This window comes from Pan paniscus, chromosome 6, assembly GCF_029289425.2.
Source record: "Pan paniscus chromosome 6, NHGRI_mPanPan1-v2.0_pri, whole genome shotgun sequence".
Taxonomy (NCBI): Eukaryota; Metazoa; Chordata; class Mammalia; order Primates; family Hominidae; genus Pan; species Pan paniscus.
The window spans coordinates 43,978,571-44,002,073 of record NC_073255.2 but is presented as its reverse complement, the minus strand read 5'-3'; the positions used below and the strand labels follow the sequence as shown (position 1 = coordinate 44,002,073).

The 23,503-nt window shown below is 39.1% G+C and overlaps 1 protein-coding gene across 4 annotated transcripts in view; it reads right to left on the bottom strand.

Annotated features, from left to right (window-relative positions):
* The window catches only part of POU6F2 (POU class 6 homeobox 2), a 491,076-nt gene that overhangs the window by 301,291 nt on the left and 166,282 nt on the right, over positions 1-23,503 (bottom strand). The window lies entirely within an intron of this gene.

The following is a 23,503-nucleotide window of genomic DNA, read 5'->3' as shown; positions in this document are numbered from 1 at the left end:
TGGTATAAAATATATCTATATATATAATATTTAGAGCATTAACATTCATAAAATATAACATTGCCTGTACACCAACAATACAAAGATAACCTAACAAAAAATTGGTAAAAGATATGAATAAACAATTCATAAAAGAAATACAAGTAGCTAATAAAGAAAAAGATATTTAATATCACTAGTAATTAAAGAAGTGTATAAAATGCTACAGTCATGGGGAAGGGAAAATTTGAAGTACCGACTTAAGTGAAAGATTTTCATGCATGATACCCAGGAATTCCATTTCTGGATGACCTTCTGGTAGTAATAGTCACCCTGACGCAAAGATGTCCATACAATGTTCATAGAAATATTGTACAGGTAAATTAATATTTGTAAATATTTTACAAATGACCCAAAGGTAAATTAATCAATAGAAAACTAACTAAATTATGAATAATTGCTAACATGGGATACTAGGATACTAGTACTATGTAGGATACTATGTGGCTGTTAAACAGTGAGCACTGCTATAGGCAGATATTAATGATGTTTTATGCAGTACAAAAGAAAAGTTTTTAATAACATGCCTAAGACAAGTATGTTTTTTAGCCAAATTATGTTCATATACATATGAGTGTAGGTATATGAGTTTATATAATATACCTTATAGATATTATATATACAACATATTATCTGTCTGTCTTTATGCATATGAAATTTGTTTGGATATACACAAAGTACTAAAGAATTTAAATCAAACTATTCTAAATGTTTGCTGGAGAATGGGGTGTGAGGTGTGAGGAAAGATGTCTATATTATTTGAATATGCTACAAAGAATATGTATTATTTTGAAATGAGTTAATAGCCAAACCCACAAAAATTTCCCAAAATGTAGTTTGTCTATTTCCATATAGAAAACTTACAGAGCTAACATTAGTCTACGGGAAAACCCCACTCAAATTTGGGACACTACTGGTCATGAAACGTGTCTTTTATCCCCCAAGAAGTGCACCTGCTTGGAAAGAGGCTTTCTGCCTTACTAGGGCGAGGTGAACATTCCAGCATTACCTTCCACAGGTAGGCTCAGCAGTTGGACAGGATCCATTAAGGTAAACAGGATAAACAAGGATCACAGTGGTAACAAAAAAGCTCCAGAGAGCCCCAGGGGTTAGAGAGGTAGGGACAAGCCCTCAGTCCCTTGGAAGTGTGACTTTCCTAAGGGCTAGTGACAGGCTCCGGCTTTCACAGATAACAGTCAGGCTGACACTTGGGCTTTGTCAAAATGATGCCCATTGTACCTCTTCCTAAACACACCCTGCTTCTCCAAAGAACTGTTTCCCAATCAGTGTCTTAGAGAACATTACTTCTCTGGTATCCATAATTTAGCGGGCGAAGAAAGTTTACGTGATCAAATAAGGTTGGGAGATACTAGAGGTCAAGCCAAATTGAACTTGGAGAGAAAGTCTAACTCCCGTTAATATGTAAAATGGACTGTGAATATGAGAAGGGATTATAGGATATAGCATTTTCCAAAGTTATTTTTAATTGTGGAACCAACCAAGTTTTCCACACTGTCTGTGGAATCCGTTTGAAAAACCAGACCTAAAAGTGATAAAATGTCTTAGGTTTTGGCAGCAAGACTCATTCATTTATTTATTAATTCAACCACTATTGGTGAAATATCTTGTTTGTGTTGGACATTATGCTGGACACAGAAAATGTCAAGACATAGGATACAGTCTGGTGGAAAAGATGAACACGAATAGATATTTGTGCTGCTGAGTAGTGAGGTGCAATGACAGGGATGACGTTAAACGTCCTAGAGTAGGGAGAAGGAATGAATGGAAAAGGTTCTCCGAAGGATGTGATTTGCTTACCACAAAGCAAGAATGATCACCTAGGAGCTGCAATGTACTACATGGATTTGGAAAGTTTGGGATTGAGAAAGTTTTACTCATGTGTGGCTGGTCAGTTCCTAATTTTTATTGTATTTATTGGCTAATTATTACTTTTTGCCTCTGGATTTTTATTCACCTTGATCCTCTATTTAGAAAACTCTCCTGTTTCCCCCCTCTTCTTTTTCTTAAGTTTCCAGGTTTTTTCCTCCATCAAGAGCTTGACTACTGTTTTATCTTAAGCATCTTGATCTTGGGAAACTTTTATGTCAAATAAACTGAACTTCTTTAAAGGTGATAATATTCTGATCTCATTTTTAATTTATCGAAACATATATGACTATCCTTCAGGGTTACAGATCAGCCTATTAAGCCACAAAAATAATATAACTTCAGCCTAATGAAAGAAATTTGATCTGTTAATTTTTTTATCATGAGTAAATTCTTATTTGACGACTTTTGAAACAATAAAAATAGTTAACGAAACTGCCACTATTGGCTTCAGAATCTCTAGGGGTCCAGGGACTCATGTAAGGCATCACTGTCTTAGACAATTAGTTTCATAGTTGGTCTAGTTTCAACGTTTCAAATTTTAGTGGAAATAAATTCATGGTCTTCAGTTGAGACTGAGGACAAAGAGTAAGCGATGTTGGGTAGCCACAGCCTGGCTTAAAAGGGTTAACAAATGAAGGAGGGGTTAGTCCCACCTGAGACACCACTTTATGAGGGGCTGGGGGGAGTGCAGCTGCCTTTTAATCAAGGGCATTAGATTATCACCAGGATGGAAAAGTCCTATGAAAACACTGAGTGCGCCGCCAGTCAGGGCAGGCTGTAATCCCCGGGGAAGCATGACATAATCATTGATCCTAGTGGAGTTGTAATCTTAGGAAATACAAACCCTTTGCATAATTTAAATAAATAGGCCAAGGATGACTTCAAAGAAATAAAAATAATGGGTGGCACCATGCTAATATTAATGAATAGGAAAAGTGGGACCATATCTAATGTACCTAATGCAGACTTGGGAATGGAGTGAATGAGGGCAAAAAAGACTTATCTGGCTTACTGGAGAGGATCAGCATCTCCTTGTAAAGCCTGCCGTAAAGAAATAACTTTCAGACACAAAATTCTTAACAGATATTCACCTTTAACTACAGGAGTATTAGACTTTAGCTTCTCCTTCTCATCTTCATTCCCTTCCTTTGCTCACATGTGTGAGGCCAGCATGCCCTATCCCTGGCTTCCCCCATGCTGGCCACAACTCTTTTTGTGAACTCCACCCTGCTTCAGTGCACACCCTAAGGACCACCAGCAGCTCTGGATGGCAAATGCTTCCACAGCATCCCTTCCCATCTGACACTGCACCCAGCACAAATTGTGACTTAGCACACCCAGAGCCTTATTGCTAATGGGGACCTTCCAGAACAATGGGTTCCTACCCTGCTCCATAGAGTCCTGCTGGAAGGTCACAGGGAGGGACAGGGTGGCAGAGTAGGTGGAACTCTGGGATGGAAGTGGGCTCAGAGTTCCACCTACCCTGCCACCCTGTCCCTCCCTGTGACCTTCCAGCAGGACTCTATGGAGTGCTTTTATCTACTTTATAGAAATGATTTCATTTGAAAAGCATGGATGTAGGAAGGAAAAGACGGTGAAAAAAAAATCAATGGTTTAACTGCTATGTTTGAAACTTATTATTATTTATTTTTAAATTGACAAAATTTATGATATCATAAATATATACAACATGTTTTGAAATATGTATACATTGCGGAATGGCTAATTCAAGATAATGAATGTACACATTATAGTTACCTTTTTTGTGGTAAGAGCTCTTAAAAATTTACCCTCTTAGCAATTTTCAAGTATACAATCCATCATTATTAACTATGGTCACCATGTTTTATAGTAGATCTCTTGAACTTACTTCTCCTGCCTAACTGGAATTTTGTATCCTTTGAACAACATCTCCCCTTCTCCCCAGACTTCATCCCTCTCCCAGTCTCTGGTAACCTGCACCTGGCTTATTTCTTTTAACATATTGTCCCTCTGGTTCATGCATGCTGTTACAAATGACAAGATTTCCTGCTTTTTTAAGGCTGAATAGTATTCCGTTGTGTATCTGTACCACATTTTCTTTATCCATTCATCCACTGATGGACACCTAGTTGTTTCCATTTCTGATCTATTGTAAATAGCGCTACAATGAACATGGGAGTGCAGACATCTCTTCAACATACTGATTTCATTTCCTCTGGAAATATATCCAGTAGTGAAATTGCTTTAACCATTAAATTTTAAAGATGAAACTGAAACCAAGAGAGGTTTATTTATTTTTTATTTTAATAGAAAGAGAGTCTCTGGATCTGTTCTGTCCAAACACTATTGACGCAAGAGACAGATCCACAGGATGCCAAATGTGCTGTCCCAAAAGAGGTTTTAAGGGATTTGGTCAAAATCACCTCATAAGTGTCAAAGCAGGGAGTAGGCCCCCAAGTCTCTGAATCTCCATCCAGAACACTTCCCACTACAGATAATGCTTGATAATGCTGTGTTCTCTGTGTTACTCCTTCCATGAAACTACTTCTAGAAACTTCTCCACAATTTTCATAGCTACAATAGATAGCTTCTTATCTCCACTAGAGATTCAAACATGAGAATTAAAGCAGATTTTCTGAGTCAATACTAATGGCTTAGATATGATTCTTGGGAGATATGATTTCTTGATTTTTAGAAATTATCTAATTAATTGTCCAGAAAACTTCCTTAGGTAGATCAGGGCTTGATATTCTCTGTCAGATTCTAGTTGATCATATACTCTTTGACACATTGCATTTAAAATTGTCTTTGATTAAGAGAAAGGGGTTAAATTCATATTGGTATGAGTTAAAGCCAGACATCAGAAAGCAAAACAAGGTGCTTCTATGAATGATAGAGATTCTCCAGAGTGTGGGGTAATAGTAGAGACACACAGCTAAGATGTTCTAACTTTGTTCATGCCCCAGTCGTCCCTAGAATGATATGACAAACCATGTTACAGATGCCTAGAAAACCCAGGCTCTATAACAGCATTTACCCAAGTAATTACTCAGTTTTCTGAATGATACTAAGGTAGTAGAGGAAATGTTTTATTTATTAAAATGTCTGGGAAATACTGAGTACTATCCCCACTTAGACATTTACCAGCACAATGGCATCATGGCTCTGAGAAAGCCAGAGTGTTTAACTTTGTTTATACTAAACTTCTTTGTCCACAGAACTATAGTTTGGCACGTTACTTATGAGCACCCTGGTGAAGTGGTCCACCAAGGAACACACTTTGGGGAATATGGCTCCATTGGACTCACATCAAACTTGCATCATGGAGATTTATCTGACTTGCTAAATGGAGACTATCTGATCTTGGAAAAAGCAAAATTCAGGTACAACAAAACGTCACTGTGTGAATGAAATTTAAGTTAAGGCCTATTCCGTTGAAACTATAGACCGTTTTGGAAGATGTAAAACTTTGTTGTATTTATTGGCGTAGAGTAACTAGGTCTACCAGTTAAACCTTCTCAAGTTGGCATTGCAACCAAGCCTGCTTACTGAACATGTACCACTCTTCTACAGAGCATCTGTTGTTAGAAATTAAAATGCAAATTAAAATATCCTAACTACTGTAAATATTCCTCACTAAGTCTTATTTGCACACTTCTTATCTTCCCTCTGGAGCTCTTTTTCTATCACATGGCTTCATTTACCAAGTTTCTTTTTCTCTCCTGCTACATACACTTAGGCTCTCTGTGTTCTACAGACACAGACTTATCCACAGCCCCTGACCACATGTCCTATAAAAATGCCTCCTGGTCACCATGGAAACTCCATGAGAGGGTATAAATGGATCAGCAGAAAGGCATCCCCACAAATAGAAAAATACATCCAAAGCACGTGTTATGATGAATGGTGGGTCAAGTGCCTTATTTTCTGATCCAAGGACAGCGTTACTCTACCATGCAGGTGAAATAAACATTGGAGAAGATGGCCAGTATACCACGTAAGATGATGACACATGAGAAGACACCCAATTCTTGGTCCCTAAATGTCATGGCAAAATGTACTTAAACAGATGCAGGGCAGTCTACCTCCTGTTTTGCATAATCTATTTTTCTTTTCCCTTATTCTTCATTATTCTGTCTCCGGATGTTCTTCCCTGATTTGCACAGTACCGCTTTTGTATCATAAAATTGTGGGGAGACAAGGTGCCTGTCACTGACCAATAGAGCCATGAGCCAAGCAATACTCATATGGCTTTGGTCTGAGGATTTGAAAGATGCCTCATCAGTTTACATGGGCCGTTCCGAAGTCAGCTACCTTGAGCAAATCACTTGACCTCTCTGGGCTCCTATTTTCTCATCTATAAAACAAAGATACCAGCCTGGATCTGCCTGGCAGGGTTAATACCTACACCAATATATCTGTCATACAGCTGTCTTTGGAAGATTGAAAACTGGAGAAATACTAAATTCTAGTACTACAATTCTACTGACCTTTGCAGAAATGAGACTAAGTTAGAACAAAGAAATATACTTCAGGCAGACGGAAGTGACTCAAGTAGCGTATCAGTTTCAATGAGATGCATGTGAATGTTTTTCTGAAAAGACAAAGTACTACATGAAGTGGAAGGTATTAAACCATCTCCCTATAAAAAGATTTGTGAAGATGAATCTCAGCAGAGGAAAGAAAGGGCAAACAGGAGAAAAGAGAGAAGGCAAGAGATTGTAGTTAGGAATAGATGGTACCTGGAGTGGGTGATGATTAGAATAGATAACTAAGAAACAGGAAATCTCTCTGGTACTTTACCCTTGTGCATTTGCTTCTCCTGGGCTCTCACAGTTCTGATAGTCTGACCCAGAACTTTCATCAGAATGTACTACTACTTTGTGCACAAAATGTGAACTAAAAGGCTAATGAAAGATATCAATGGCTGCCATGAACTCAATTCAACATCTATTTAACAAGTAACTATTATGTGCAAAACACTGTGTTTGGCACTGAAAGAGGCACCCAAAAAAAGGTAATGCTCTCACTTAGCAAGTCACTGACAAAAATTATCCTCTGGACATTATAACACGTGGGCACTCCTTTAAGAGTCCTAAATCTAGCAAGGAGATTTACAAGTTCACAACTATCATACAAGATATAATATTATAAGTGCTAAGAATATTGAGGCAAGTTAATCCGAAAGAATTAATCAACAAAGTCTTCATGAAATAAGCTGATTTTTAAATAGGGCTGATGGTAGAGGCAGGGTTTCTACCAAGGGAGATGAGAATGGGCTGGAGCAAAAGTCCAGAAGCAGGAAAGCAGGAGGTCAGTTTTAGATGAATATCAGCTACAAATAAAGAAGTAGTGTCTCATGACACACAGAATGGCCCTCTCTTGTTGATAGCTGAGGTGTTTGTCATAGATGAGTGGCAACAAGGAGAATCACAGGTGCGGACTGGGACAGAGGCTCCAATCAGAAAGGCTAATTGGAGACATTAAAGTAGAAGAAACCAGAAGAGTGTCTGTGGGACGGAAAAGTACAAGACGGACTGGAGGGACCCTTCTTGTAAACTGCTCCTACCAGAGCTCTGAAATAAGCCTTCCGCCACTGGTTTACTGAAATTATAAAATCCATTTGGCTGTTCTCAGTCTTCCTCTACTGGATGCTCCATACAGAATTAATAAATTATTTTAATAACTAGCATTCAGTAAGTGTTCACTGTGTGCTAGGAGCTCTATAACATATGCTCCATATTGGCCACAGCCTCCTTCAGAAACCCTCTCTCAACTTGGGACGCTGTCCTCTCCTATGTTTGCTGATAGTTCTTCAACTCGTACTTCCCAGTCTCCCTTGCTAATTCCACTTCTGTCCACACCATCAGAGACACTGAATCAAGATAGCGGCCCTCTCATGTTATGTCAGAATCTCAGGATTGGCTTATTTAAATTGCCCATGCCATCCAAAGATTCTGGGAAGGCGTGTCTTTCTTGTTGACAGTCACAGGTCTACCTTCTCCTTTCTGACGGGTTTAGGTAGATATTTTTCTCTTCTCTGGCCTCACTCCCCTTCTCCTTTTTTTCTTTTCTTCCTCTTCTCTTCTCTTTCATTGACAAATTCTTAGGTTCAAGAACACAGTTTGCCTATTTACTTCTTCCTTCCCTTCTTTCTTTTCCTTCCTACCCTCTTTTCATCCCTTCTGTTACTATCTATTATCATCTTTTTGTTACCTCTTCCCACCACAGTACCTAGTATAATGCCCATTTTAATATATGTTCTATGCATTTTCTCCTGCAGTGCTTTGCACAGAGCAGGTATGCAATAATTATCTGGATTGAGATAGATATGCTTATGTGTTTACCCAGCAGAAATGCGTGTACGTTTCAACACTTTAAAAAGACTACATAGAAATTAAATGTGGTAGTCAAAGCTATAAAAGTGTAAGTCTTTGGACAATAACTTCTGACTGGGTTAATTATATATTCAGGTGCTCCACAGTGCTTAGATGCAGGGGAGCTTTTGTCTAATACCTCTTCTTGGATGAGCGTTGAAGAATGGATTGGGGAAGAAACAGAGAAAGAAAAAGCGGTTATATATCTTTGTGTAATTATAAACTGCCAATGAAAGATAAGACATAGAACATAGACAAGAACATAATCCTATAGAAAAACAATAATGTGACACTGGAGGAGGGCATCTGAAATGGTTATTTTTTTATTTTTTATTTTTTGAGACAGAATCTTGCTCTGTCACCTAGGCTGGAGTGAAGTGGCACCATCTCGGCTCACTACAACCTCCGCCTCCCAGGTTCAAGCAATTCTCCTGCCTCAGCCTCTTGAGTAGCTGGGATTACAGGCGCGCACCACCACACCTGGCTAATTTTTTTTTTTTTTAATTTTTAGTATAGACGGGGTTTCATTATGTTGGCAAGGCTGGTCTCAAACTCCTGAGCTCAAGTGATCCACCTGCCTTGGCCTCCCAAAGTGCTGGGATTACAGGTGTTAGCCACTGCACCCAGCCTGCAACGGTTAATTTTTTGATGTCAACTTGGCTAGATTAAGGAATACCCAGATAGCTGGTAAAGCATTATTTCTGGGGATGTCTGTGAGGGTGTTTCCAGAAAAGACGGCATTTCAATCAGTGAACTGAGTAAGGAAGATCCATCCTCATCCAATGTGGGTGGGCACCATCCAATTGGTGGGGGCCTGAATAGAACAAAAAGACAGAGGAAAGGCGAATTTCCTCTCCTGGAGTTGGAGCACCCTTCTCTTGCCCTTGGACATGAGAACTTCAGGTTCTCTGGCCTTTGGACTCTGGGATTTCCACATGCTGATTCCCAGTTCTCAGGCCTTCAGCCTCAGACCAAGAGTGATGCCACTGGCCTTCCTGGTTATCCCGCTTGCAGATGGCCCATAATGAGACTTCTCAGCCTCCATAATCATATGATCCAAGCCCCCTAATAAATCCACCCGCATATGTCTATCTCTCTCTATATCCTATTGGTTATGTCCCTCTGAAAAACCTAATACTGTATCTAAATTCCTTGGCATTTCCCAATCATGTCTAGAAATTTTGCAAAATCTGTGAAACTTGAGGACTGCGATTCAACACTGTATCCTCAATCCTGCCAATTAGAATATTTAATAATCACTTACTGAATTCAGGAGTGAATGACGAATGCTTTTAAAAAATTACTAATAATTATTGAGTACTATGAGCAACATACTATGTTTTGTGCTTACTGTATATGTTTCCTTTAATCTCCATCACAACATTCTAGGAAGAATGGAACATAGTTATCCACATTTTACAGATGAAGAAACTAAAGCGCAGAGAAATTACATGAATTGCTGAAGTTGGAAAAAAAATCCAGACAGCCTGCTTCAGATCCCTGCTCTTCAGCCTGTAGCATGGCTTCCTGAATGAACGGCTAGCATCCTGAATTTTTATCTGCTATATTAAACATCTTACTCCAAGGAGATATTTCGGCTGCTAACCATCCAGCATTCATTTTTACTGCTTTATTATAGGTCCCAGAAGGAATAACAGTTAACCATTTAGGGATCCCTCAAAACTTTGTCAGTTTATTGAAGTTGCACCTCCAACAATTCGTTGCCTGTTGAAAGAATGTATGTTTAACCCGACTTGATTCTCTGCAGTTGTGCATGATTTCAGCTGTAGGACAGAATCACTTGCAGTCATCCAAACCATTAGCCAAAGGGGTTTCTTTAAAACATGCATTGCATGCAACAAAAGGGCAAAACCTTAATACGGTTTTATTTGCCAAGTAAATGTAGCTGTAAATTAATTCCTTACAATCACTGTTCATTAATGTTTAATATATTTATATGAAGGATGCCACTTCACAATTCCCTATACACTCAGCATTTAATAATCTAGAAACAGCTTATCTTCTTTAACTCACTGAGATTGGATTTGCAATAACCAGTAATGTTAAATGTATTTTTAAAAAATCGATAATAAATAAATGCATAAGCACTTCCCTCTAGAATGCTTCTGATGTTATTTACAAAATTAAAAAAAAAGATGACAGATCCACAAGGGACTTTATAACCATTTCATTACCACCTCCCTAATTGTGTATGGTGGAACTGCGTAATCTGTTTATTGAAATTGAAATCTTTGGAACGGATCCTCCCCACAGACATTAACAATAAGCATCTCATGCAATAACATAGTACTTAATGTAATATTAACATTATATGCACCAGGCCTTAACCGCTCACTGGTTCCCCCGCCGGAATTGAACATTTTAACAGCCTGTGCTCTGCCTTGGTATTCAATTCTATATCTAATTTACAGGCTGTAAAACACAATATTCAGAGATTACAATAAATACAAAGAAGTTCTAAAGACATATCTGGTGGCACTAGGAAAAGAGAGACTATTTAGTTTGCAGTAGAAACAAAAGAAAACTCCCCTTAAAGTTTTGACCATGAAGAAAACCATTCTGTTCAGTCCTGCCAGGCCAAGTGACACAAAAGCATTACTTTGATGCTAGGTGAAGATTTGTGCATGTACGTGGTGCATGGTTGAAATCTAGACATTCCTCCCCCAGCTTCCTTTTCCTGAAGAGGTAAGCAGGGAAGGGAAGAGCAATGAATAAGGGGTTGGGAACACTGGTTTTCGTCTTGAATCTTCCTGAATGATCTTGCATGCTTTTGAGTTGTTTAACTTCTCTATACCTTAATTTTGTATCTTTAAATAAACAAGATGAATGACTGTCTAGAAGATTCCATCCAGCTATAAAACTCGAAAAATCTAGAAGGAAGTCCTCCATGTATTAAAGTTAGTTTGCAAATCCCACTCTGAGATTTTTTTCATTACCCTTTAAGCAGTATCTCTCAAATTTCTGGCTTTCTCAGTAACGGAGCAATTATAACAGCATTCATTTCATGCTGTATAGTTTCCTAAACTCTTTTTATATATTATCTCAATTAATCTAAAGCACAGTACTGACATAAACTACATAGCTGAAATGAAGACTAGAGACAGGGTTAAAAGGGAAAAAAACGTGAAATTGCAAAATATCTACTGAATAATGGAAAAGCCTCAAACGTCAATGAACACTTGCCCAATTCTTTCATGATCATTCAGCTAACTTAAATGATCTAATGGGGGTCTGTAGTCAATATGGTCTTTTGTAAAATACATGTTTACGATCATACTGTAATCCACTAATCTTAGACACAGCATAAACATTCCTTCATTGTTGGTGCTACATTCCTGTGTTAGGCAAGAAACTCACAATCTGGATTTTACCTGGTCATTTAGAGAGAGATATAGACATTTTCTTAGGTCATTACGTCTCTATCAGCCAAAATGTGTATTTAATATGTATTTTTTGGAAACTAACAGCTATTTAATATGAAAAATAATGTGACCCATCAAATTCAGGATAGGAGTTACATTTTGGGAGTAGGAAGGGGAATTTTCTCAAGAAGGAATCCTCAGGGGCTTCAACAATAGGTAGTATTACATTGTTTAATATGGGTGGCTAATTGAATAGTGTTTGTCATATGGCTATTTACACATTTCATATAAAAATATATACATAAAACTTTCATGCTAAAATAACAGATAAACTTTAAAAATAAATTTCTCTCTTTCAAGTCTATCTTCCTTTCAGAAAGCTTGGGGAACAAAAATTAAGACGACTGAATTATAATATAAATTATAAAATTGGATGTTTGCCTTTTATTTATGCAGCCTCTGACACAACATGTAGTTGTCTTGAGAGTAAAACATTTCAATACACATGAACCTGGTTTAAGACAAATACTACAGGATACATTTGATGTAGATTTGCTAGCAAAGTTTTTCAAAGGTATTTGCAACTTCAGAGCTTATCATTTGCAAGTTGAGTTTTTCTAAATGGGAATTATACTCCTCCAGATTGGTCTCCAACAAATCATTCTCTTATTCTCCTCCCTCTTTTCCCAAAAATAAAACCACTTTTCACAATTTTCACACAAGTTTGGAAAGCAAGGCATCCTGGCTATAGTGAAAAAGATTTTTAATACCCTTTCCATCTCACCCTCTTCATCTCCTTCCTCTCATATAAGGTTGCTCTATCTCATTACTAAGAAAAAAAAGCTTTAGGAGTGAACTCCCCCCCAACCCCCACCCCCCAAAAAAACTCAGTAATAGCAAGAGAAATATTCATTTGAAATTATTTCTTTTTAAAAGTTGATCAGTTCCTTTCAGAACCCCCAAATGCTTTTTCTTTAATCTGATCTTGTTTTGCCTGCTTGGATATGAGATTGCTTTATCCCTCATTCCACCACACTGGTCACTGAGGAAAGTCACTACTCAACTTTCACTTTCAGGTGTGGTTCTTTTATGGATGAGAGGGGGAGAACCTGTGTACCGGGATCATTTTATTCCACAGGTCCACCCCTCTTGAACAATTTCCAACTGTCCTACAACCTGAAAGCATGAATCAGCACATAGTATCAGTTGAACAGCACATGTTGAACTATTTTACTATTTCCGGGCCATGGGATTACTACAGAAACACAGCCAGCTTCTCCATTTTGCTGGGGTTCTGCCTAGATTCACAGTAAACAAAGGGAAAGATTACTATGCCTTGAGCCAGGGCAGTCATCGGTACATTCATTGCAGTAGTGATATTTTCTTCCCCAGTTGTCATCTTTTTTTCAACTTGGCTAGGAGGCCCCACCCTCACCCACACAGCCTATATACAAAAGAAGAGCATGAATTCATGTTTCATTCAGGGTTATCAACCCTAGAAAGTGGTTCTACCTGCGGTTGCAATTTCTAATCCAATTAATTTCAATAAAATGGATCAACTATTAGCAATGTGGGAAGTACTATAGAGAAGACCAAGGCATAAGCCTTGCCTTTAGGGATCTTAGATGTGAATGAACTTAGACATAATGCTCAGATACATGAGCACATAACAGTAACAGTGCTGTTAAGGGAGCACTTGCTGTGCTAGTAACTAAGCAAAGAGCTATATGTATATTTGCTCATTTAATTCTATAAATGCCTTATACAGGCATTATCACGCTGGGGCCAAGAGAGCTTATATACCGGGGTGCTAAAGCAAAGTGGAAGCAGGAAGCAAACCCAGGTCTACCTTACTCCAAAGCCCATGCTGCAACTACTGTCTTAGATGCCCAGCACAGCTACTTGGCCAAGGAGACAGACAACAGAGTGTGGGAATGACTGGGGAAAGTAGGAAACACATCCCTTTAACTTGATTTTAAATGACTTAACCAGACTAATGTTTGTACTTTGAAATGTTTGACTAACAAACCTATGAGTAATGTATGCTATTCATTGTGTTTACAACAGTATTTCTCAAAATCTAAATCATCTTCCATTTTTAAAGCTAATTATCACTGTGAACAGCCAGATTTCTAACAGATACTATTAATGTTTATGTGTCCCTACCACTTACTTGTGAACATTATAGGTGGCAGAGTTTATTAAATTAGCTGTCATCCATGTTTACACCAGTGGCAAGGGTACCCATCTGATCTCTCACCCTCCCAGCAACCTGGCTGTTTTTCCAAGTGCGTCCCCTTTGCCCGCAAAGCTGCTCATGGTACTGCACTCTTTGGCCTGGATGTTAAGGGACTCAACTACAGTACTGATTTTTACATTCCTACTCTTTAGAAAAACAAGCATCATACAGAGATGAAGGGAAAAAACTGAATAAGTAGCACCACGACTTTATCTGGGCTGTTGAAATAAAAAAGAAAATCAGCTTAATCAGTGTATCTGTTCATTTATTTTAATTAATCTTTTAATTAATTGTCAACTACAATAGTAGTATGAGGATAATGATTTCATTTCACTGATTTACCCTGAAATAAAAAGGCATCAAAACCCTTCTGTTGACATCTAGAATCTCTGGATATAAATGTAGATGTTTTGAAATGACTCCCTAGTTTTTTCATGCCCTTGACCCCATTTTTCCCCCAAAGGGTGGGATGCAATCATAGTGTGTAGCAAAATCAGAGAAGCCACCATGTCTGAGATCCTGGGTTGGTGTAGAGAGATGCAAGGCATGTCACATCAATCCCAGCTTGTTGTCATGAATAAATGCCACATCAGTTCAAATACAGATCAATCTATTTTTTTAAAGCAATAGAAACTGCCATCATTGGTGTTGAATGCTCAGTATTGCTCTTCAACCCTCCAACCTTCATAATAATATATATATATAAAATCTTTTCTCCATCAACATTATATTGGCTGCTAGTTTTGACACTAAGTCTCCCCAAACCACCTTTGTCCAATGCACATCACCGCAGAAACCATTTCTTATTGGCTAAAAGCAGATAAACCTGCCAAAAGCCAGTGCTTATTTCTTTCCCAAGAGACCTCACTTGAGTAAGCATAAGCGAGCATAACTCTGTGTGTTTTCTTACCCAAAGTGACAGGCAGCCTGGGAACAGAAGATCTCCGTTTCTTAACTCGGCACCCTGGATTTGGATGATTTAACTATATATAAAGGCAGCACTAGGTTGATTTGAAAGATACATTTTATCAAGTTGTCAGCTTTCCAGGGCCAACTGTTTCAGAATCACTTATAAGTAAACTAGAAAATGATTTGGATTGTAGGAAATTTAAACCTTACTTTCCCAGAATGTTGCAGCAAATAGCTGAAAAATAGACATAGAATCAAACTCTGAAATTAAAGTGTCCTGAGCGTGTCTCGCTGGTGGTGAGAGGCTGCACGGTCTAATGGATGGAGAGCTGGATGCCAAGTCAGGGGACCTAGGGAGTGATTTCCACTCTGGCAGCAAATCACTGAATGACCTTGGGAATCTCAGTCGATCCAGCCACAGGGAGAAGACCAGACTTCTTGGGCTGGCACCCCTCACTGCTTTGCCCATTTGCCACCTTTTATGGGGGTCTGCCAACAGGTATGGGAAACCTCTTAATACAGGGACGAGGGAGGAGAGGTTTGGATCGGGTAGAGAACTTTAATACCAGCCTTCCTTCGTATCTCTCTCCAGTGGCCAGGAGGAGAAGCAGGAACCTTTGGGGACAGAAAGGTCCTCATGTTTTTTCCAGCCCAGTAAAATAAATAACTGCCACAGCCAGTCCCTAACAACCAGCTGGGGGGTCACTTATCCACCCACAGCCTGGAAGATAATTTGGCCTCTTGGTTGATTTGTCAGGAACTCTTGGAGGAGGATTAATCAGGTACTGACTATTGAGGAGTTTTTACAGGACCCTGAGCATCTCAATGATAAGAATCTTCATGATACTTTTGGACTCCAGTTTCAGACAAAGCCCTACCCAACTAAAACTCACAGTTCACTGCATTTTCCAACACTGCATGAGTATACAAGCATAAATATGCAGTGTGAACAATGTCCTTGGCCTGCAGATCACCTTTTTCTCTATCGTGAGCCCTCTTGGCTACAGAAAGAAGATAAGCCACGCTGATGTTACTCTCATCCTGATAATCTTACCAGTCACAAGGCACAAACAGAAAAAATACAGACATTTTGTTACTGTCATTCAAAAGGGTTACCAGCGGTCCCCTTCCTTACTTTTTCCAGACTCCAGTCCTCTGCTGGAGTCTTGGAAGAACTGGATTTGAAAGCCTCCCTCTACCAAGCCCTCACAGAATGTTCACACAGTTAAGGGCATGGGATTATTGGCAAAGGGGCATCATTGCCCTGACATGGCATGTTAAGGAATTTAATGAATCTAATCATTTCAGAAGCCATATATCTGCCTTATTTGAGTTAGATGAAAAGAGAAGTTACTAGGGTAGGATCAGGCATTGTCTCATTTTAAAAAAAGGGGTCATAGATCTTGTACTGCCACCGGAGAGCAGATGATGTGTCATAGAAATCTCTGCACGACAAACTACGTGAAGCTCAATTTATCTACTTCAGGAAGACCAAGAGCTACATCAGCTCAACAGGGATTTGAACTTGTGGTCCCAGCAACTTCTGGACTAATGAAGCTGATGGTGAGATGCCTAAGTCATCACCACTAGCTAATGGGCCCCCAGAGAGGATACATGTGATCAGAATGATTTATTGATCAATGCTGACCTCTAAAACTACTTTAGGACAGGCATTGGAAATGTAAAACCACTTTTACTGTGCCATGGCTCAGGCTGCTGTTACTTTGGCTGTGTAAAATGCTGTATGGGACTGGGATCAATCATTGCTAGGCCTTGCAGTTTGCTGACCTCCATTAGGAAAAGAACTCTCTAGAAGAAGCAGAAAACCCATGTTTAATAGCAAAGAAAGCAATGCCACTTCAGTAGTGCATTTGGAATCACGATGAAAACTTGGAGGGCAGAAGTCCCTACCTCCCATAGGTTGAAAGAGTTCTATGGAAAAAAAAAAAGTGAAAAAAGTCAATTCCACATAGTTCACCAAGAATAAATTGCATTATCAGAAGAATTTTTTTTTCAGAATGAGGAATCTTTCTTCAATTCTATAAATAACCTCATATAAAGGCGCTCAACATCACTCATCATCAGGTAAATGCAAATTAATACCACTATGAGATATCATCTCATACCCATAAGGATAGCCATTATCAAAAAGTCAAAAGATTACAGATGTTTGCGACAGTATGGAGAAAAGAGAACCCCAGTACACTGTTGATAGAAATGTAGATTGGGCTGGGCGCAGTGGCTCACACCTGTAATCCCAGCACTTTGGGAGGCTGAGGCAGGCAGATCACCTAAGGTCAGGAGTTCGAGACCAGCCTGGCCAACATGACGAAACCCCATCTCTACTAAAAATACAAAAAATAAGCCAGGCATGGTGGTGGGCGCCTGTAATCCCAGCTACTCAGGAGGCTGAGGCAGGAGAATCACTGGAACCTGGGAGGCAGAGGTTGTAGTGAGCCGAGATCACACAACTGCAGTCCAGCCTGGGAAACAGAGTGAGACTCTGTCTCAAAAAAAAAAAAAAAAAAAAAAAAATGTAGCTTGGTACAGCTGTTATACAAAACAGTGTGGAGGTTCCCAAAGAAAATAAAAGTAAAACTATCATATGACCTGGCAATCCTTCTTCTGGGTGTTTACCCAAAGGAGATGAAATCACCACCTTGTAAAGATATCTACACTCCTATGTTCATTGCAGCATTAGTCACAATAGCCAATAGGTGAAAACAACCTAGATGCTACACACACACACACACACACACACACACACACACACACACACACACACACACACACACAGACATATTACTCAGCCTTAAAAAAGGAAATCTTGCGGCTGGGTCCGGTGGCTTACGCCTGTAATCTCAGCACTTTAAGAGGCCGAGGCAGGCGGATCACGAGGTCAGGAGACCGAGATTGAGACCATCTTGGCTAACAGGGTGAAACCCCGTCTCTACTAAAAATAAAATAATTAGCTGGGCGTGGTTGCGGGCCCCTGTAGTCCCAGCTACTCGGGAGGCTGAGGCAGGAGAATGGCGTGAACCCGGGAGGCGGGGCTTGCAGTGAGCCGAGATTGTGCCACTGCACTCCAGCCTGGGCGACAGAGCGAGACTCCGTCTCAAGAAAAAAAAAAAAAAAAAGGAAATCTTGCCATTTGCCACAAAATGGATGAAACTGAAAGGCATTATGCTAAGCGAAATAAGCCAGAAACATAAAAGTTTTGCTTGATCTCATTTATATGGGGAATATTTTGCTTGATCTCACATATATATATATATATATATATACACACATATATATAAAGGGCTCAAATACACAGAGAATGAAACAGTGGTTACGATCGGCAGGAGGTAGAGGGTGAGGAAATGGGGAGATGTGGTTCAAAGGATACAAAATAGCAAATAAGTAGGATGAACAAGTTCAGAGACCTGATGTACAACATGAGGACTAAAGTTAATAAAGTTGTCCTGTATTAAACATTTTTGTGAAATAAATAGATTTTAGCTGCTCTTATCACAAAAATTGTAATTATGTGAGATGACAGATATGTTAGTCTGCTTCACTACAGCAGCCATTTCACTATCTTTATGTATCGCATAACATCAAGTTGTAAACTTCGATTATACACAATAAAATTTATTTTAAAAATTAACAAATAAATAAAAACACTGGATATCTATGCTTGAAAATAGAAGTATTCTGATGAGATTTTGCCATAATATTCCCTGCAAGTAAGTACATGGCTGGATATAGACTGAACCTCTGCATAAGCTAATTAATGGAGGTTCATAATCAACAATAGATTGCAAAGTCCACATCTTGTCTAGAGATGGGGTGACTTGCCTGAGGTACCGAGGGAGACAGTGAGGAATGGAGTGAGACTAAGGCACCACATCATCCAGAACTCAGGAGAGCCTCAGCAAGTCTGATAACCCCTTGACCCCTTCTCTGCTGCTTCCTCAGAGTCCTCCCTCATCAACAATCCCCTTCCCCCCCCTCCTGGATCTTCAACTTCTCTATCAGTGCTTTCTCCTCAGCAAATAAATATGCTCAAGGTTCTACTATCAAAAAGTATGCCCTCATCCTTCCCAGGAAACTCCCCGTCCTTCCACACTTTACTGACACAATTTTTACATGTCAGTATCCACAGGATCCACATCATCTCGTGATCACTACACAACTCCTGCCACTCAAGGGTTCCCACAACCATTTTGATAATGCAGTATCTCTGGAGTAAGACACATGTTTGGAATGGCAGATCTGTGTTTCACTAGCTAGGTTAATTTAGACAAGTCACTTAACCTCTTTCATTGTTTCTCTTTTGCAAATGGGAGGATAACAATATTCTCTAATACAGTTGCCATGAACATCAGCTCATTTAGCAATATCCATGGACAGCATTCATGAAGTGGTAATCATCATCATCATCATCACCATCATTATCATCATTATCATCATCATCATCACCATCATTATCATTATCATCATCACCATTATCATTATCATCATCAACATCATTATCATCATAGTTAACACTATTCCTCTATTCCTGGGGAGGATATCCAAAATCAGTGTCAACCCAAGGAATAGATGCTGGGACAAGCACATGGTTATGCCAGAGATAACTAGAAATTATTGTATCAAAACTCAGAAGAAAAATGTGGGACTCTGAACCCAAGAAGCGGGTAGAAAATAAGAGGCAACCAGAGTTCAGAACATGATCAGAAGGCGAACTAGTTTCTGAACCTAGATGTCACAGATTTGGCCCCTGGTCAAATCCTGTCAATTCTCAAGAAGGTCCAACCTGAACTTGTAAAGCCACCAGTCTACAGAAAAGTGCCCACTGGCAAAAAGGTCAACCATATCCTAGGTAAGATGAAAATTCCTTTCTGTTCTGTGCCAGCTTTTCTGCTGATGGGCAGAAGGGCCCATCCTAGTTGTTAAAAGGTTTCTCTTGTCCTGAGAGGGCTTCTGCCATATTCATGTATGGTGAAAGTAATTAAATAGGGCATGGTTGTGGGCAGTGCCTAGGGGTGGAAAGAAGTGATGCCTCCTTTGGAAAACATTTGAAGTATTTAAAAACTACTTTAGAAGATTTGGAGAGTGTGCATGAGTGTGTATGGTCATAGACTGCATAAAAGTGAGTATGGGCTGCAGATTTCCATCTCTTCTAGGTGTGTGGGGCTCCTGCAGCAGGGAGGTCTCCCTGAAATGAAGTATAGGACACAAATCAGGCAATCTAAGACAAGCTATATCCCAGGGTTACCTGTTTGTACTCTGGTTTGAGAGAAGTTGATTTCCTCTGAAATTTCCAGAGCATCCCATGTTCCTCCAATAATCCAACCCTTCCCACTTCTCTAAGTTGCCATGTGAAGAGTTGGAAGAAGAACAGAAATGCAAAAACACTGGAGTGTTTTTACAATGGAAGACAAAAAAGGGAAAGAGATTGGAGAGAACCTACCCTGGCCTGGGACTTTCTCCATCCCTTTCAAAGTATGTCTCATAAAAATCAATGTTTACAAATGAAAACCTGTTTCCTTGTTCATTCTTTATTAGTTTACAAGCGACCTCAACTCCCATATAGGTTAAATTTGTATTTTTCCAGAATCTTTTTGTTCTGTACACTCATGTCCAAACAGCTCACACGTCTCCTACAAGTAAATACACATAAATATGCCCTATACTTGCAGTAGGATTCACTTGATTATGTTATACTTAGTTTTCCTGGAAATTTTATCAGACAGAAAATATCCATTAGGTTTGTAAGAAAGTAATTGTGGTTTTTGGCATTAAAAGTGTGGCAAACACCCCAATTACTTTTGTACCAACCGAATATACAACCTAAGAATTTTTTAAATAATAACATTGTTATTGTAGAACATTTAGAAAGTATAAAAGAAAATAAAGAATTTGATAAACCCTGTCTGTAGTCCCACCACTCAGATAATATAATGTTTTAATATACATTCTTCTACGACTTTTTCTATGTGTATATGCAAATTCACATAGAAATATATGGAAATGTATTTATGCAGTTAAGCTCTTTTTTGTACCTATATTTTTATAGCCTAATTTTTCCAGATAATATTATATATTTTTAAAAATATTCAAGCCATTAAGTTCTCTATAAAATTACTTAAATGGCATGAACTAATTATTTGGAGCATAGAAAGCAGCCTGGTGGAAAGACCCCTTGCCTGGGGATGAAGAGTCCACTGTGCGCTGAATATGTAGTGTGACCTTGGGCAACTCATTCTACTCCTGAGTCTCAGTTTCCTGTGCCTCGATGAGAATCAGAAATAAAATAATTTCTATCAACTCACCACCATCACCTTCATTGAAGAAACCCACAACTTGAAGCCCAGCCCTCCCTGGGGCCTTGAAGGGGCCTCCTAACTCAGGCTGAGCTACATCTCTTCCCATCCACTGCTAAGCACTTTCCTGCTTTTCTCTCTCTAAACTGTGATCCCGGCTATCAAACGTGGCTATCAAACTATACAGTTTAGATTTGGGTGTGCTCACCTTACCCAGAACTTCATTTTATCTTTCCTGTTTTCATTGTAAAACCAAATCTAATCATATCACTCTCCTGCTGTTGCCTCCAATGGCCCATGATGGCTCTTACAAAGAGGTTTCCTGAGCTGCCTCACCTACCCTCCGGCCTAGTTCCTCACCCTGCCTCCCTCTGCCTTCCTGCCCTCAGGCACCCTTTGGTTTCTCAAAAGCATCAAGTCCTGTGTCCCCTAGGCCTTGGCATCCATGGTTCCATTACAGCCACATTAACATTCTCCCACCACTACCATGCCCACCCTCCAAAAGCAGTTCATCCTTATTCAGCCTTCAGGGAAAGTTAATCATATGCCTCCTCCCTCCTTTGAAGTAAATTAGATCATTATTTCCAGTGCTCTTCCTCCCATAACATTTAGCACATGTGGTTATTTGATAAGCATTTGTTTCTCCCTTAGACTGTAAGCTCCATGCAAGAGAAGTGTTCAGCTCATCCTGAAGCTTTAATGCTCAGCTCAATTCTGTGCACACAGCAGGCACTCAATAGATATTTGTTTTAAAAATGAGTGCATTTTCTCTTTGTAATTTCCTCCTCTACCTATTTTAAATTGCAGTTTTCCTTGTGTGATCTCTGTGCAGGTAAGCTTCCTCATGCCCTTTCTGGATCCAGGATGAGAAAAGCAAATAAGTAAAAATGAATAGAGGATGGGTTATGTTATTCTTTCTCTCTCTTAAAGAAAACATAATACAATAAGAATCATCCACAACCCCACACCCTTAAAACTGTACAAAGCAGCTTCTGAGAAAGGGGTGAGAAGTCTGGGGTACCAACCTTTCCACTGGAGCTGTTCTTTCCCTACAAATTGCCCAAGGAACTCAAAATGCCCCAGACCCAAATACCTAACTGCAGTCAAAGGGTGAGAATATTTCGGAGCAAATAAAAACACTTGGAAAACCCTTTAAGAGTCATTCCAGTTACATTAGGACCTGTTAAAACCATTGCCGGTTAGAAGTAAGAAGGTTACAATGCAGGTCAGTCAACACTACACATTTGCAAATAGGCTCAACAAATGTGCCAAGGAGTTACTTCTCTCTGCTCAGGCAGGTTTTATTTGATTACTTATAATAAATGGCATACACTGGTCAAAACTGTGTGATCTGGTTCTCTCTCATAAACATCATATGCTCACCAATTCCAAGTATGTTCTAAAATGGCAATGTAGTTGTTTTCAAAGTAGACTTTTTTGTAAGCATAGTACCTTGTCTCACTGCAGATTTCTCAATGAACTTATTAATTCTTAACTTATGGAGGAAATAAACTCTTTGTTTTGATATTGAGTGAATTTTTGTAAAAAGACACTAGAGATACTCTAGAGTGGCAAAAAATAGTTTACTTTTTTATTTTCTCTTGAAATATCAGATTTAAGTGGAGAGAGAAATCTGAAGAAGGTGCCACTAAAAAATTGGCATGAAATGTCCACTCTAAGTGACCAAATGTGCTGCTATGTGAAGGAATGAAAGCATTCATTGCAGAAGCCATCAATGTCTTGCCTGTAAATTGTAAATTCCGCATGAGTCAATAATGACCTGGGCCACTTGAACTCCAGTGGAGAAAGGAGGCTACCATAGATCAAATACTCCTCCAGGAGGAGCAAGGAGGACCCTTCAAATCTCCAGAGCTGTGTTCCTGCAGTGTGTCTAACGCCCTGGAAGAAGAATATACTCTTGGACAATTCTAAAGGATTTGCTATAATAATTACACCAAATAACAGTTTTGCCTGAGATCTTTCACGTAAAAAGTAAGCATTTAGAAAGATAGTTGATGATTCCCGTGGAGGTACTAGAAAGCAGAAAACACCATTCAAACCATAAGAGAAACTCACAAAGGTGTTGCCTGATCATAGATGAATTATGGGTACTTATTCACACTCCAAAGGCCACTTGAACTTACAAGTAGTTCTTTAAACAGCAACTTTCCAAATAATCTAGTTATTTACTTATAGAGACACTTAGGGGATTAATAGAGAATGAAAATTGTGATAGAATAAACCTAAAAGAAACTGATAGAAACTATAGCATACTGAAAGGCCATCAACAATTAAGATATAGCTCCAAAGAAATTATAATGCATATCATAGGAAATAGGACACTACCTTGAAATTATTAGGTTTATCCATAGT